This window comes from Ambystoma mexicanum, chromosome 5q (genome assembly GCF_040938575.1).
Source record: "Ambystoma mexicanum isolate Mex_15411 chromosome 5q, UKY_AmexF1_1, whole genome shotgun sequence".
In the NCBI taxonomy this organism is placed as follows: Eukaryota; Metazoa; Chordata; class Amphibia; order Caudata; family Ambystomatidae; genus Ambystoma; species Ambystoma mexicanum.
Window position 1 is genome coordinate 1,353,288,950 of NC_090933.1, and position 15,701 is coordinate 1,353,304,650.

Below are 15,701 nucleotides of genomic sequence, written 5' to 3' on the forward strand. Positions count from 1 at the left end.
TTGAAGCAAAGAAATGGGTAGAGCAATGAGAAGCATTGTAAGGCAAGTGGCAGAGTAATGACAATGTATAATCCCATAGCTTGTTCCCTGATCCAAATAAAAAAATGTATCAGGGAGAATTTATTGTATATTGATTTAATTTTGCACTTTAATATTGTTGTATTGTATGCATACAGTGTCTCGTTATTGTATTCATTTCAATGCATTTAGAAATGAGCAGCATTGATGCAACTACATGCATAGGAATAACCATGGCCAGCTAAAGTTCTGCTCGCATCACTTTTTTGTAAATTTTAAAATTGGGACTCTGGCCAAAGGCCAAACATAAACCCCTCCTGTTCTAAAATGAGCCCACGAAAGTCCGTTAATAGAGGAAAATTGGGCATGCATGCCACTTTGTCTATTGTGGACCTGCCAGCTCTGCAAAAGAACAGAAGATGACAATTTTAGCTAGAGTACACACAAGGTCATGTCACGGCTTAGCAGCTGGGCATTGCGTCAAAATAGGACAATGTGGGCACAGGGACACTGCAATGAGTAAGGAATATCTCTGAAGAATAAGAAACGCACACCTCGGCACTTAAGTTCGGACAGTTGGGCACTCCTGTCAATTAATTTCCTACTTTGCCCAATGAAACGTTGTGTGAACATTACACAACACATACCCACCACCCGGTGTGGCTCAGTGCCTGCATACAGATGGCACACCTCCCGTTACCAGGTTTGCGTGCTGGTGGTTGGCAGGATCTGCCACCCCAATCTCTGGGCCTGAGGTTCCCCTCAATCGCCATCTCACCAGGTCCGTGATTATTCCATTCTCTCGCAGGCTGGTCAGTGTATTTTTCATAGGGCCTCCCAACTCTCCTGATTCATGATTCCCTTCGTTGGCCTTTTCCCATGATCCCTGTGCAGCTCCAGCCCATGTGACCACCTACTGTGATAAAGAATAGACCGTCTGCTATTGGTCTGTCAGCATGGCCACCTTAAGCACTTTTGGGGCCCTGGGCACAGACATCTTTGGGCCCCCCTCCACCAAACCAAAGGAGTTAAGGGATCAAGAGTACTGGTAGCACCCCCCCCCCACCCATCACGCTCACATCCTATAGGTTGCTATGCTGTCTCGCAGCATAATAAACACGTTTACTCCCTTTAAGTCCTCTTACCCTCTTCATTCTTGCTCTAATCAGAATGATAAACAAGTATCATTTGAAGACCAACATTAGCAATGTACAAAGGGGTTTCTGTTCTAGTACATGCAGGATACATTTGTTATCAATAACATCCAGGTAGGTAGATGTAGTATTAATGCAGGACCGTATGTAAAAGGTACATGTAACCCATAATAGACAGAGAACCCACATTAGCTGCCTCACAGAATACAAAAGTGCTGATGCATGGATAGAGACCAACAATTGGAAGGAAGGAGAACGCTACACATACTGTAGCATGGATAGTGGAGGCAGATTATAAACTACCAGGAAGGTGTCTTTATCCTGACAGAATGAGATTAAAAGTGGGATATGGTTTTCAAATAGTGTTGCCATTAGACAATCCTCTTGTTGTTTCTAATTTCCGTCTTTATTCTCTTCTACCCTACTTATCTAAGCTTCTGGAGCATCTTGTCTATTCTCATGTTTCCTCTTTTGTTAATGATCATTCTCTTCTTCGATGTTTCCAATCTGTGTTGCATCCTCGTCACTCTACTGAAATCACTTTAATGTGTGTACTCAATTCTCTTCTCTCAGCTCGTCACTCTACAACATTCTTCCTTTCTTATTCTTTTTGATCTATCTGCTGCCTTTGACATTGTCAACCATGCTTTGCTTTTGGACTCTCTTTCTTCTATTGGTTTTAGGGGTTCTGTTCTTTCTTGGTTTTCTTCTTATCTTTCTAATAGGACCTTTTCAGTCTCTTGTGGCGGAAAGACCTCAACACCATTTCCCCTCGAGCACGGCGCTCCCCAAGGTTCAGTCTTGGGTCTGTTTCTTTTTCACTTTATACTTCTCTTCTTGGTCCTGTGATCTCCTCTTTTGAAATCTCACATCACATTTACGTTGACGACACATAACTTCTTTTTATCTTTCTCTTCTTTTACATCCGACATCTACTCTTTTCTTACTTCTTGGCTTTCAGCCATCAAATCTTGGATGGCTTTGCACTGTCTCACTCTTAACGCCAGGAAAACTGAGGTTTTATTTTTCCCTGCTAACACATTTTTGCCACAGCCTTCTATCTCTTTTCAACCATCAACTGTTTCTATTTCCTCCACTGCTCGTAATATTGGTCTTTATCTCGATTCTAATCTTTCCTTTTCTTATCACATTTCCTTAAGTTCTTGTTCCTGTCATTTTCACTTGCACAATATTCGCAAAGTTCGTTCTTCTCTCACTTTTCATGTGAATACAATTCCTTATTTGTTCTCTTATTTTTTCTCGACTTTTCTACTGTTCTGTTACGCTCTTTGGTCTCCCGTCCTCTTGTCTTGCTCGCTTGAAATCAATTTATCATTCTTCTATTTGTCTACTCTGTCTTCTTTCCTATCGTGACTCAATTTCATAAAAATCAATAAAATACAAATACAAATATCAAAGGAACAAATGCCTGTGGTGTGCGTCATAAATATGATCACTATTAAGACAGTCAAACCATGACAACGTCTTTCATGAAGATCATACCATGAGAAGGAAATCCCTCGGAAGGGTTGACCATTTTGAAAGGTTTAGGGACTGGCAATATTGAGAGGTTAGGCAATACAGGATTAAATTAGATGACCAGGATCACACATTGGTTAAGGGGTGCAGCTGGGGTTTGTACCAACTCTGCCATTTCTGCATTTGAACACTTTCTTTTCCAGTTTTTACCATGAACTAAAACAATCTAATTTTCATAAATAAACGGACTTGGAAAATACACAAATCACATTACCAATCATGACTACTTTTAAACAAAATATTATACAAGGTTGTTATGCAAAATGGGAATGGTTATAGCTTCATTCTCTCCATCATCCAGAGAAGTCCAGCCTACCAATCAATGTGATTTAACAAATTTAATCTGGGTTTGTCTTTTGTATTTTAAACCTTTAAATACTTCCAAAACAATGGCTTGTGATATTTTCATTTATAAACGTGCATAAAAACCTTTGACTTTTATCAAAAAGCAAACCGTTTTTGGTGTCAAACAAGCAGACCTTGTCTGCTCTCTCCTGTCTACCAACCCTTCCACCCAAATGGCCTTAATAAGAAGAAAGATCAAGTAATGGGCTAAACGATACCAGCAGCAAGCAAGAGGGACAACCTCACAGAAGACAGCACAATAATGTAAGATATATTAGATGATTTGACCAGGATCACGGTATCGTCTGCTGGCAAATCCAGGGTACAAACATGAACGTTGTCTTTCCATAGTCTTGAATTTGGATACCTATTCACCTCTTGGACTAACATTGTATGCCATTGTTGGAGGCGATTGCCTAGGTTTTGCAACACCCCATCTGAACAAATCAATTTCTAGACCTTCACCATACGGATGATATGTTAGTTTTTATAGTAACCCCCATCTGGTAGAGGTACATTGCTGATAATATCAGATGTTGTTCTGCAAAACCAAGTACATATGCAGGCAGGTTTATAAACTTCAGACATAGGAAAGGCTCAGCCAGCATTGCTGGAATGTGATATTCTAATTTTGCATATGAGCACATATCTCTGCATTGGGTGCTTCACACACTGATCTAACTTATGAACCATTGTGGAACTCAATTTATCAATATGCATTTCACCGTTGCCTACTGCACATGATCAACATCATTCCCACAGGAAGGAAAGAATGCTACAGAGTTGTGCCATAAGGAACACACATACGATGTATGCCACAGTGAACACAGAAAACAATACATGATGAATTGATCAAGGCAGAATGCACTTGCCAAAACAGAAAGGCAATAGGTTTAGAGCCTCAGCAGCACCGCATAAAATATTCTGATGTGTTGTGGGATGCATTGACCCACTAGGCTCTGCCCTGCGACATCACTGTGTGCTGCTTTCGCCAGAACCAACAGAATGGCCGCAAAAAGCCCTGTGCGTGCTAAAACCTCTGAGAAGTGTGCTGGGAAACTGGAAAAATTGGATGCCAATCTACTTTACCTGTGTCAGGGGTGGAACAGGAGACCACTCCGCCAAACCTGTCATTGGGCTGCCCACAGGGGGAAATGGAACAACCTGAAAAGGCAGTGCTTCATTGCAAGGAAATCCAGAAGTGCTCTGAAATCCATTTTTCCTTGGCTGTTGAAATTGCAAAATAATGGTTCCCAAACATCAGAAAAGATCCAACATCCTTGCTGGGTGTTAACCATCACCTTATTTAAGGAATCCCCATAGGGACACTATGTCAGGAGACGCAGAATTCATCATGGAATATCCAGAGTAAAAAGGGTGCTTGCCTGGGAAAATGTCAGAATGTGGGCGCAGTACCGCCGCCTGCCTGCATGAAAGCTGTCAGTCAAGTGCATTAGGAGTTTAAACTGGTGCATTAAAATCAAATTGTTGAAAAGAAGTGACTTGCCATCAAAAGCAATATAGGTTGCCACTCCTTTAATTTCTATGTTGAAAAAGACTGGAATTGGAGTTCTGTTTGCCTGTTTTTAAAAGTGTAACTTTAACTTCAACAAAGAACAATGTAACAATTTACTTTAAAGTAATCTGATTCAGCAAAACTTAGAAGCTTCCCCCACTGGGAAACACACCACCCTTCTCCTTCCCACCAAAAGGGCAGGAACTCTCAGTCGGATGTTAATTAGGGGGGAGGGCATTTTGCTCTGTTGCTCTGGGGAGAGACAAAAGGCTTCCTGGACTGAAAGGGTATGCAAATTCAAGTGTCAACAGAAACTACTGCCAGCAGGAAGAGAGACCTGGATTGCTCTTGGCACACCAAAACTTTAGGGGCGGGCCAGACAGATATGTGTATCCTTAAACCACAAGAAAGTATCTTTTTGAAAAAGACTGACAGAGAACTGTGCAAAATAGTAAAAAACTGTAAAATATAGTGTTGTTAACATGAAAAGTCTGGTCACATTTTGAAACTACTCAGAACTCTGTGCTAGGTTCAAAGACATGGCTACAGAAATTGTGATTTTGTAGCAATTGTGATGATGCTAGAAATATGAAACTTCACCGGATTATGCCCAGATGTCATGCGCACATATGTAGAAAAATGTGGACCGATCTGACATTGGGTGCCCAACCAAAAGCACCAAAAACTGGCAAATCTGAACCAAAGCTCTCACCGAGATGGGACTCGGACGGATACTTGCTCCACTAAATCTGTGATGCAAATATGTTATTGCTAGCAAGTTGGTAATATTGTAAATATGCTTTATATGAAAAATAGAATTACTGTGCTGAAACAAAGGGGAGGTTCTCCCTGGATTGTAAAATACAGCATCATCATGACACCAGATTTCCTTCTCAAATCAGGAGAAAGGACAGACCAGACCCTAACCAATAGGATTCCTAGAGGGTGTGCCGAGTATAATTCAGCCTACCCACCCCTTTGGGAAATACATAAATAGAGACAGCTTAGGACCTAGGAAGATACACACATATTCACCCATCAACTGATTGCTGGCAGAGCACTTTGCAAGAGAAATCCATATCCAAGACAGAATTTCTGAAAGCAGAAAGGCCCATATCCAAAGATGGCCCCTTCTCAGCTTGGCCTTTAAAATCCTGAAACCAGATTTTACCCCAGACTTCCAAGGGGAACACCAAAATGAACAGCCTGGCTGTGCTGTTTCTGCTTTCTTGCTGAGAATTCTTGCTAGAATCCAGAGATCCAAACCAGTAGAGCATAGCTGTAACCAGATAGCTGCAACCCAGAACCAACCTGTCAGATCCAGTCCAGAGTGCCGTGCAGTGTCCAGAGTGCCGTGCTGAGTGCAGAATCCGAGCGCCCTGAATTCTGTCCGGTGGGCTAGCAGAATTCCAGTCCAGAAATCTTTGACCAGATCCCTGACGGGTCCATTCCAAACAGGAGTAGTGAGTATCTATAGCATAGAGTTGTTCATAGCCAGTATCTTATCCATAAGTCATCCCTATCCAAACCCTTCTATCATATCCAGAACTGCATTGTAGAAAATCTTGTGTCTTTCCTGAATCTTTCTCTCATTCCTATAGCCCTTTGGTAATGGTAGTGATAATATCATCTTTGCGCTAATATATTTGCTGAAGAAAGACAAGAGTCTCGGCAGGTAGAAACCATCCGGAGACGACGCTGGATTGGTGGCTATGCTGTCTTTTAGGTTGTGGCTTCATAGACTCCCTAGTGTAAAGAAATATTGTTTTTAATATTCAAAAGTGCATCTTTCTTTTGTAAATTTTAACTCTTTATGAGAAAAACCGACCTCTACTAAAACCTTCATAACTTCCGTACCGTGTATGCTAGAAACTAAATGTAAGTGTCATATTGAAGCTAACATCCTTGGCTTTCCATTGAATCCTTATAGTTTTTCTGCAATGGCGCTTCCTGCGCACGGAAAAGTTTGCTGCACATTTTTCGTTTGGCTCAATTTCATCACGTGTAAAACAGCTGTTCTTTGCATCCGACCTCAGAATTAAATGTTCATTCTGCTAGTGACTCAATAATCATTGCTAGTGTTTATCTGAAACCATACAAAGTAGCTCCCACTAGTTTTGAATCCAATTTAGTGAATTATATCCATTTTCTGTGTTTTTTCCATTCATTTAAAGCCACAACCATTTTGACCTGTTTGCAATCATTCCTGTTTCTCTCTGAGTTTGCTGGCGGATATTGGGATTGAAACTGTATTTGTTGAGTTTGTATTCCTGAAACCTGTTTTCTCTCCTTCCATCTCTTTATCTTGCATATTGGGGGGGATTGAGTGTGTAGGGGGAAAGAGTGATATTGCATTTGACTGAACCCACACAAAGTATTATTCTATGCTGCATTATTTCTCCTATCCATACTCGTAACATCACCCCATTGGTGATCCTTGTATAAATATCAAATAGTGTGTTATATATATTGTGAAATCCATAAAATAAATCTTTTAACTTGTGACATATATTGTGCGAATCCATAAAATAAATCTTTTATCTCTGCAAAACAGCCTGCTTCCTACTTCAGTTAGACGGGGGGAGAGGGGGGTTTAAAGAGAGGGACGTGATATAAGGGTACATCATTCAGAAATAAAAAAAACGTATAGACAAAAATATATAAATCACTTACATTGTGCTATTTTAGACTGGTGAACAATGGAATCTTACTTCTTCAGATCAGCTAGCCTTTGGGGCCCCCTCAAAGGTGGGGGTTCCTGGGAAAGTGCCAGTTTTGCACTCCCATAAAAACGTCTCTGTCAGCCCCGGTCAGCTCACTCTAAGTAATGCCCGTCTGGCAGAGTAGGCTGGTTGGTTAACCGTCGCACACTCTGCTGCTCGGGCTACACTGCTTTTGCTGCCTCATCCTTGAAGTGCCTCCACATTATGTAACTGCACATTTCATCCCAGTGTGACTGGCGAGCAATATGTTATGGTGCCGCGGGCGATATGGTGCTCATGGACTACATGTTGGGGTTCAGTGGTGTAACCCAAAGAGTTTCCACTCCCCACGGAATCACTAGAGAGGAGGGTAACATACGTGTGTTAAAGAGCAACACCTCCAGCACATGTGTAGATGATATGTTTGCGGATCACCCGTTTTGTCGTGAGATGGTAACGTTGTAAGGGGGAGTGTTTTTGTGTCTCAGGTGAAGTTTCCTTGAATACTCATTGAACACACGTGCCAGCGAGTTACCCTTTTCTCTTGTAAACACTTTAGATCAGTTTGTGTAACCTGTAAATGTCATAGTTTTAACATCATTTGTGTGTGGCTGAAAGCATGGTACCCATTTTGTGTTACGCATACAACATGGATGCCGGCATGTGTGGTGGTGCGGTTGGTAGCGGTGAGGACGTTCTCCTTACCTTTATTCTGAGAGCAGTAGTGGTGGTCTTACATAGCGCCCTTCTGCAGCTTGGCGCTAGCCTCGCTATGCACAGCGCTTTTAGACAGATTGTGGCCGAGGCTTGTGCAAAACCTATAGGTGCTGGTCAGAAAAGTCCAGCCACACGAACGCCAGCATGCTTCTAGCGCCTCCTGCTGGTTCTCCACAGCAATGGTCACAAACTTCCACATCTGGTATGCGAAAATGGGCCTATAACTAAAATGCCCATGACTAAATGAGTTAAATCACTGTCTATTACTATGCAACGTTTTTTTGCAATAGCATGCCAGCGACGTCCAGCAAATGTCGAGATAAGAGCTGGAACCCGCTCCTGGGAAGTGCTCTTGAAATGCTCCAAGGTGTGACCCACCTATTGAGCTGAATAATACTCCATTTGCCACATTTCATGGAAAATACCTTGGGAGAAGTGGCCCACATTATTGTATTTTACTTGGGGTTTGAAGAGCTTCACTTCGGAGAGATAGTGAGCTTAGGACTGGTGTGGGGGAGGGGCGGTAGGGGGAAAGCAGCGTTATGAGCAGGGCAGGGGGTAGGGAAAGGCATATTTCACAATGCCCTGAGGATCCAATAGCAAATGAAGTGTGGAAAATGATGAGTGAGTTAAAGGCCCCCGTGTGCTTTAAAATATATCACGTCCCATTATATTTCCATACACTGTCTAGGGGGATAACCAGAGAGCCTTCAGTAAAGGGATATGTCTATGTCTATCCTGCCCTGTGTGCTTAAACATTACTCCATTTGCCACTGAAGAGCCTGAACATTCCCCAAGAAATGCAGGTAGAATCGGTTTCAAAGGCTCCAGCCTGTGACCAATGACACTGTCCAGAGAAGCTTAAAATACACCATTTGCAACTACAGTAAAATTTCTCAGAAGAGAACTCCGATGTCCCAGGACCAGTTTCTTAAAACCAGATACATTTCAGAACAATTTTACTGGCTCTTCATTTGCCCTTATGAACATCTTTTCATTTTCAATGTTGAAAACAGTCCCTAAAACGAGCGACTTAATGACAAATAAGGTTACATGTCATTTACACGTGTCCCTGGACTAGATTTTCAGATAGACTAGATCACTGTTAATTACTGCACATAACATGTTCTATTTGCAGTGTGTAGTTTATTACAGTTGTAATCCTTTTACCCCCAAATACATGTCGATATGTTAGATTGAGGTACAGATGCCCCATACAATTCCATTTAATATGTAAATGCTGTGCTTTGCCCAAAAAGGTTGTGGGCCCCTTTGTTGAAATACCAATTCCTTTTCTCTATGGATGTTTGTTTGCCTCTTTCTGCAGCCGAAGTTGTTATGATATGATATGACAAGTCACATATAACGCGCCGGTACACACTGTTTCTAGGCGTGACAAGACAATGGAGGGAAGACAGGGGCAAGACAAGACAAACAATCTCGTGTCATTCAGATCGTGCAAGTACGAGAACGTGAAGTGCATGGGGAAAGGGAGGGGGGAAGTGCAAGGGAGAAGGGAGGGGAAAACCTGGCAGCACTGCTCTGATTAAGTGCAACCAGGTCAGCGCAGCTCTGGGTAGTGCAAGGAGAACAAGGGACTGCAGGGTTACAGTTACAGCCCCTAAGTGCCTGGTAGGCCAGAGGCAGTGCAAGGGTGAGTGATCAAGGAAGAGCCTGGTACCAAGTGAGACTCTGAGAGTAGTCAAGCAATCAGTGGATACAGCAGGCAGATAGGTCAGATAGGTCAGCAGAGGAGGGAGAGAGAGAAAGCAGAGGAGAAGAGGAAAGTTTTAAGCTGATGCCGGAACTTCAGGTGGTCTGGCTAAAGTTTGAGAGGGGCAACAATAGCTCAACTTACATAGAAGCACTCACAAATATATAAAATGCAGGAGCCAACTTTAAATCTGTATTTCTATGAGGTTCCAATATATCTTGACTTCAAAACTGCAATGTTCAGCCAGTGGGTCTGCATCACTGTTCTCATCTGAGGCTGTTCCTGGTATTGGGCTATAAGGGTACTCATTTCAAGACCATAGGCTGATTTCTAATCCCTTATACAGGATATTGTCCACCCCCTCCACTGCATCACACACTTTAAACCCAACATCAACACCACCACTAGCATCCACATCACCTTTCACTTACACACCATCACAGAGATTGCCACCCCATCACATTCACACTACGCCATCTGTCGACATTCACATCAGCCGCAAACCAATAACATCACTACCACATCATCGTGTACCCTTCTGAAACCCCTCCAGACCCACATTGCCCCCCCAGACATGGCCATGACTCACAGACCCCCACCCCTGCAGCCACACATTGATTTGCATTCTTTTATTGGAAATGAAACGTGCCTTGTACAATGGAGCAGCGATGATATAGTAGTCACTACAGTAAACTGCCCCCTAGCGGTAAAGGAAGCAAAATCAGTGAAAGGGGACAGCACAATACAGACCTTGAACACAGATATGCAGTTCAGCATTGACAGTGCTTGGGCTCTCTGGGGCTTCCTTCTGGAAGAGAAGGTGGGCCTTCTGGGTGGTCTTGAAGCCAGTCATTGTTGGATTGACATTTCGGGGGGTAGGGCATTCCAGTGATGTGGGGTTCTGGAGGGTGAAGGAGCGAAAGCTCAGGGCAGTACAGGGTGAACAAGGACATTTAGGTTCTGGAGAACTTGTTATCGTAGAGGACGTGATGGTGATAGATCCGGACAGATTGGGTGGGGTTAGCGCCTGGATGAATTTAAACCGGGGGAGACAGAAGGAATTGGAACAGAGAGAAATTGTGTATGGATAGATACCTCACATGAAGACAGCATTAGAGGTGGGTGAGCATCTGAGAGGGCAGCATGCAGAGGTGGGTGAGCATCTGAGAGGGCAGCATGCAGAGGTGGGTGAGCATCTGAGAGGACAGCATGCGGAGGTGGGTGAGCATCTGAGAGGGCAGCATGCAGAGGTGGGTGAGCATCTGAGAGGACAGCATGCAGAGGAGGGTGAGCATCTGAGAGGACAGCATGCAGAGGTGGGTGAGCATCTGAGAGGACAGCATGCAGAGGTGGGTGAGCATCTGAGAGGGCAGCATGCAGAGGTGGGTGAGCATCTGAGAGGGCAGCATGCAGAGGTGGGTGAGCATCTGAGAGGACAGCATGCAGAGGTGGGTGAGCATCTGAGAGGGCAGCATGCAGAGGTGGGTGAGCATCTGAGAGGGCAGCATGCAGAGGTGGGTGAGCATCTGAGAGGGCAGCATGCAGAGGTGGGTGAGCATCTGAGAGGGCAGCATGCAGAGGTGGGTGAGCATCTGAGAGGACAGCATGCAGAGGTGGGTGAGCATCTGAGAGGGCAGCATGCAGAGGTGGGTGAGCATCTGCGAGGGCAGCATGCAGAGGTGGGTGAGCATCTGAGAGGGCAGCATGCAGAGGTGGGTGAGCATCTGTGAGGACAGCATGCAGAGGTGGGTGAGCATCTGAGAGGGCAGCATTCAGAGGTGGGTGAGCATCTGAGAGGACAGCATGCAGAGGTGGGTGAGCATCTGAGAGGGCAGCATGCAGAGGTGGGTGAGCATCTGAGAGGACAGCATGCAGAGGTGGGTGAGCATCTGAGAGGGCAGCATGCAGAGGTGGGTGAGCATCTGTGAGGCCAGCATGCAGAGGTGGGTGAGCATCTGAGAGGGCAGCATGCAGAGGTGGGTGAGCATCTGAGAGGGCAGCATGCAGACGTGGGTGAGCACCTGAGACGTGTTTACAGGAGATGGTTGAGAGGTCCAAAGCCGCAGTGACTGGAGTTCCATGATTCTGCCCAGGCGAAGCCAAACCCACCATTGATATGCTATCGCCAAGTCTACCATTGCAGATGCCCATTCCATCATGGCAGCCACCTGGTAAACAAAGGTACTGTCTTTGTCGCAGCCTTCCTGGTCCCCAAATCCCCCCGGACTCCCTATTTCTCCGGAGATGATGATTGGAGAAGAAGTCAGGTCTCAAGGCCATTTGATACTCCTCTTTAAGACAATGCATCACCCGGGTTGCCAGGAAAATGAAAGTTCACAAAAGGGCCAACCTGCTTACTGGGATCACCCTCGCTTTGCAAACCACTATATATCTTTTTTTTTTTTTTTTATTAAAACGTTGTTTATAGTTTGGTTAACAAACTTTTACAACTTTTTCATGTTCACTTCATTTTTCAATTTGACGTTTTGACATTTACAAATCATTTTCAAATACTTTTCTTACATCTTCATTTTACAAGGATATTCGTAAGAACGAAGGAAAATATTATGTTAAAACATTTAAAACATTATTTGGCCCCAGTAATAGATCTTGTGAGGATGTTGCTGCAATAACATTGTCTTCCACTTTTTCCACATTTTGGATTCCCTAAAATGGTCACAAACATGCATTCACAGCCGGTGTTATCAATTTAACAATGTACATTATCACTAAGATCCACATTGGGTGTTTAAAGAGCGATTGTTGCGAGTACCAGACCAATATATCAGCAGAGATTGGGATTATCCTGACTTTCTATTGCTTACCCGTATACAAAACCATTTATTTTTTCCAGTTCAAGTTTCGATATGGCTAAGAAGCATCGTGATCCGTAGAACGGCTTTGGTAGTCGAGCCCCACATACATGCCAACCATAACCATTCTCTTGCGTCGACCGATAAGTTTCCCATTTCAAATTCAAAAATGTCATTGCGTTGTAGTTCAAAGAAGACACAGTAGATGATTAAATGCTTAAGCGTTTCCTTAATGTTATAAACTTTGCAGAATCTACAACTCTCTCCAGGCGATGTTTCTGGTGATTTTATCCATTTTTATTATTTTTTCTAAAGTTAGAAATTGATTTAATTTGAACCTTAAGTACAGGTCGCGGGCTATTGGGCATGGAAATTGCATTAGATATGGTTTGCGTGGTGTGCGGGGAGTAGCAAATTTAGCTGCTTCTTTGTACAATTTGAATTTCTTTACGGCATTCACTGTTTTGCACCAATCGTGGGCAAATAGGCGAAGTTTGACGTGTGCTTGGCGATATTCCAAATCGGCGGGAGTTAATGCTATCTCTTTCAATAAATCTTCCATTTTTCTATAAAAGTTTTTAATGGAAGAGGATTGAGATTTTTAATCATTATCCCCAAATCCTCATTTAAGGAATTGGCAGGGGATATAACATTTTTGCAAGGTTGGAGAGTTGCTGCCAGTTGTATCGTGCGGACAAGGATGTCAGTCCCAATTCCTGCCTTAATACCACATTTGGGAGGGAGTTGGCCAGACGCAGCACACCCTTCCAGATGCGTCCTTGTAGTTGGTCGAGAAATTGGTCTAGATTTGCCAAGCACATGGCAAGAGCATACAATAATATCGCCTCAACTTTCAGAGTATAACATTCAAACAGTGGAAGCAGGGAAAATTTGCAATATTTGGCCAATATCATGCGCATTTGTGTTATAAGGATTTTTGTTTTTTGATTCAGGATACTCTTCCACATTTTGACTGCATTTGAGTCAGAAATCGAGTAGCCCAAATACCTAAGTGTGGACGTTCTTGGGATGGTGGTGTGTCCAATTGACCACTGCCTTGGACAGGAGTTCCTCTTGAGGTTCTTGAATAAAAAGATAAATGATTTACCTGCGTTGAACAATAAGTTATGAGTTTGACAATATTCCGCAAACAAAGATAATTTTGTTTGCAGTCCAACCGGCGTGCGAACAAGAATGACAATGTCGTCGGCAAATGCCAACCAGTGGATTTTTAGGAGCCCCAGACGAACGGGATAGCTAATTTGTTTCACCCAGATGTCATTTATGCCACAAAGATATAAATTAAATGAGGTGGCAGTGAGGTTGCAACCCTGTTTAACCCCGAATGAGATTGGAATTGGCCCTGTGGTGTCTCCAGTTTGATTTACTCTGATAAAAAAGACAGTATTGGTGTGCAGCTTGGTAATCAGGTAGATGATGTGAGTTGGTATGCCCATCACCCGCATTTTTTGCCAGAGTAGTCCCCTTACTACACAGTCAAAGGCAGCTGTTAAGTCGACTGAGACCATATATAGTGGGCCGGTGTCAGGAATCTTTGTTTTGTTAAGCAAGTGTGCATAAGCACAGCGTTGAATGGAGTCCCCATCTGGGCATGAAAACCGATCTGAAAGCGAGAGAGAATGTTGTGGTTTTTCAGAAAGGCTTGAAGGTCTCTTAATAATAGGATGGCAAAGACTTTAGCTGTTACGTCTATGAGAGCAATGGGCCGATAGTTAGCAGGATTATCCCTTTCCCCCTTTTTATGTATGGGTACAATAATTGAGCCCAACCATGAAGAAGGAACGATCAGAGATCTTAGCACATTATCGAAAAGGGATTTCAGTAGTTTGGCCCAAAGACTGGATTTTGTTTCAGAACACAGGGTGGAATGCCGTTTGGACCAGCTGCCTTTGAGTAGTTAAGGGCACTAATTGCACACTCAATGTCTTGGTGAGACCACAATGGTATTGGTGAATTAGGAGTGGGAGATTCCAGTTCATTGATATGGGAGTAACACCTGGGGGTCTCAAATTTGTTTGCATAGTAATTTACCCAAGTTGAGCTGATATCGTAGACGCCTGATTCGTAGGCAATTCGCTTGCATCGGACCTAAGGATTGCTCAAGTCGAACGACGGTCATTTCGACATAAAGCACTCATTATCTTATGATTGACAAGATTGTAAGTATGTCTTTTTATATTTTTGCATTTGTTACGATATGCGTTGCAGATTGTTCTTTTTAATTTGTTGTATTCTTCCATAGAGCCAAAATTATTTTTCTTGAGTTTTCTTATTTCAGCATTCTTGGATCGTTTTGCGTGGAATAGGTCGGAACTGTCGTTTTTTTTTTTGGCATGTGAGCTATTCATTTCATTGTGAATCGAAGCCATAGTGGCCGCTATCATTTTCAAATATTGAGCTGGATTTATAGTGATTTTTTGATAAGCAGTTAGGTTGCCCTGTAGCCCATCAAGCCAATTACCGATGCAAGCATTTATTTTTTCACATAAACGGTTGTTCCATCTGACTGAGAGCCGTGGGCGATCTGCTTCCAAGAAACGCTGATTAGGATCATTATCAAGGACAGCTGCGGAGGTGTGGGTAGGCAATAAGATTAGCCTATGATCACCAAGTCCAGGGTCTATTATTTGTGTATGTTTGCAAGATTTTTGTAGATTTGACGAAATGGCAAAAAGATCAATGCAGGATGATAATAAGCCCCTCTTGCAGGTGTACCCTATGACTAGATCTTGAATAGGTTGAAATGCGATATCCCAAGATGCTAGATAAGTATTGGCAGAATAGTATGTCGCACTTTAGATCATCATGCATGTTGTTAACCCAAGAATATATGTTTTTATATCCACAAGAATTCCATGAATAGATATTTAGTTTGTGAAAATTATTGTGAGGGGACGTTGTCCATAGCGGGGTTCAAAGTTGAAGCAAGGGAGGTCAGCCATGACCAATCCATGCTAGCAATCGAAAGAGAAAACAGCTGGTTTATTACTTCCAGTTGAATGCCACCCTGCTCTTTTGGAGCGGCAACCAAAGGTATACTTTGGGCAGGTTGGTTCAGGGGGGTTTCATTGAAGGCAATGGCGTCATCAAGGATTGCAAAAGATATTGGTGTAAACCTACTCATCTGCAAATCGCGCCTATATTGCCAGATGAAATCAGTGA